The sequence below is a fragment of the Anopheles arabiensis genome (assembly GCF_016920715.1).
Source record: "Anopheles arabiensis isolate DONGOLA chromosome X unlocalized genomic scaffold, AaraD3 X_pericentromeric_contig0020, whole genome shotgun sequence".
NCBI lineage: Eukaryota > Metazoa > Arthropoda > Insecta > Diptera > Culicidae > Anopheles > Anopheles arabiensis.
In genome coordinates this window covers 75,001-77,500 of record NW_024412098.1, presented here as the reverse complement: position 1 = coordinate 77,500, position 2,500 = coordinate 75,001, and the positions used below count along the sequence as shown (strand labels likewise).

The 2,500-nt window shown below is 47.1% G+C and overlaps 1 pseudogene; it reads left to right on the top strand.

Annotated features, from left to right (window-relative positions):
* The window catches only part of LOC120907793, a 9,156-nt pseudogene that overhangs the window by 3,545 nt on the left and 3,111 nt on the right, over nucleotides 1-2,500 (top strand).

Here is a 2,500-nt window from a genome sequence, read left to right as displayed (position 1 = left end):
GTTGCAACAACAACAACAACCATCGAGGTTGACCCCTGTTAGGGAAGCGGTGGAAAATATTCCAAGTCCGAGAAACGGACCGAATATTAATGAGGGTAGAATTAATAAGAGGAAGAAGAAGAAGAGCAAGAAGAAGCAGAATAAGCCCAGGAAGCGGCCTGAGGCTCTGCTGATATCGGACTGCACTTCCGAGGAGCTGGCGAAATTGCTCAAGGAAATGAAGCAGTCCGATGCTCTTAAATCGGTTGGAGAGACAATCTCTAAGGTCCGACGGGCCCAGAATGGAGGCATGTTGCTAGAACTTAAGCAGGGTAGTTCTGCTAGTGCAATTGCCCCAAAGGTTAAGGAAGCGGTGAAGGGCAAGGCGTCAGTGAGAACGCTAGCTCCTTCTAAAATGATTGAGATCATGCATCTCGATGAAATTACCACCCCAGAGGAGGTTGCGGAGTCTGTCAAAGCACAGCTCAACATCGAGATAGAAGTAGATCGAATCAAAATGAAGAAAGGTCGCGCGGCCGGTACGCAGTGGGCACGGATCAACGTATCGCTGCCAGACTTTCAAAGCTTCTGAATTTGGGAAAGCTGAAAGTTGGTTGGTCGATATGCCATATCCGCGAGGTTATGGAAGAGCAGAAATGCTATAAGTGTTGGAAGGTAGGCCATACGAGCTACCATTGTAGGGAACCAGACAGAAGCAATCTGTGCTGGAAATGCGGTTTGAGTGGACACAAGAAGCAAGCTTGTACCAACTCTGTCAAGTGTTTGGATTGCGGTACGAGGTCACAGAACCTTCACGCAACGGGCAGTTATATGTGTCCCCGTAGGCGAACGATTAGACCATAATGGTTAGGTTGCTACAACATAACCAGAATCATAGTTATGCTGCATTTCAGTTAATGTGGCAAACGATTAGGGAAGAATCTGCGGATATAGTGTTGATTGCAGATCCGTATCTGGCAACAACCAACGTCAAAGTGTTACGCAATGACGATAACACAGCAGCGGTAGTGGTTAACGCGGACTTACCAGTTAAGGTAGTCAGTAAGGCTCTGAAGGGTTTAATGATAGTTGACATAGGTGATATGCGAGTGGTTAGCGTTTACGCGCCACCTAGATTTAGTATGGAAGAGTTCCAGAACATGTTGGATAACACGGTAATGGCCGTAACCGGTATCCACAAATTCGTTATCGGGGGACTTCAACGCTTGGTCAGTAAGTTGGAACAACCAACTTGGCGAGCGTGGAGAAACCCAGAAACGAAGAGGTGAGTTGGTTTTATCAACCTTTGCGCAGATTGACGCAATTTTATTGAACGACGGCAGCACCCCAACTTATGTTGGACCAGGGCGCACGTCAGTAGTTGATCTTACTTTTGCGAGCCGAACCGTAGCAAGATCATTTAAGTGGGAGGTGTTATCTAGCTATATGAACTCTGATCATCGTGCAATACGAATAGATCTTGAGACGCAAAGCGTGCGTAATCTGTCCCGACCCATAACGGGATGGAGCATCAAGTATTTTAGCAAAGATATATTTGAAGTTATGATGCAAGCCGCTTTTGAGACCGAGGTCACAACAAGCGAAGACTTAATGCGTATACTTGTCACGGCGTGTAATGCGACGATGACTAAACGTAAGAGGTACACTCCTAACAAGAGTGCATTTTGGTGGACGTTAGAGATTGAGGCACTTCGCAAAGAGTGCAAACACCGCGATCGATTAGCGCAAAGAGCTTTTAATACTGATCTCTATTCTACTTTTAGGGACGAGTTCAAGGTGGCACGGAATGCCCTCAAGCGATTGATCAAGCATACCCGACAGAGGAAGTGGAAAGAGTTCCTGGGAACAGCGAACAACGCATCATTTGGTATAGTATATCATACGTTCAAGAAAGTGGCCGAGGGTTCGATTGGACCCCGAACCATGACATTGGACGAGTTTAGGGAAGTGGTGAGCGAGCTTTTTCCTACTCACCCAAACACGGTGTGGCCTGACTATCGTATCGATCAGCCACGAGAGTTTGAAAGGGTAACTAATGATGAGATTCTTGCGGTTGCCAGGAGACTACCCAACAAGAAGGCGCCGGGACCAGATGGTATCCCGAATGAGGCGCTGAAAGTTGGTATGTTGACTGCAACCGATGCATTTTGCAGGGTTTACCAAGGCTGTTTAGAGAACGCGAAGTTCCCCGATGAGTGGAAAAGGCAGAGGTTGGTGTTAATACCGAAGCCGAACAAACCACCAGGGGAACCGGGTTCAGTTCGCCCCATTTGTCTACTAGACGGGGCAGGTAAAGGTTTAGAACGCATCATAGTGCAACGGCTAAATGCACACATCGAGGAGGTCAACGGACTGTCTGACGACCAATTTGGTTTCAGAAGTCGTCGATCAACAGTTGATGCGATTCAACGGGTAGTGGACATTGTTTCGGTAGCTAGAAGTAGAAACAGATACAGTGGACGGTATTGTGCGGTTGTTACATTAGATGTTACTAATGCTT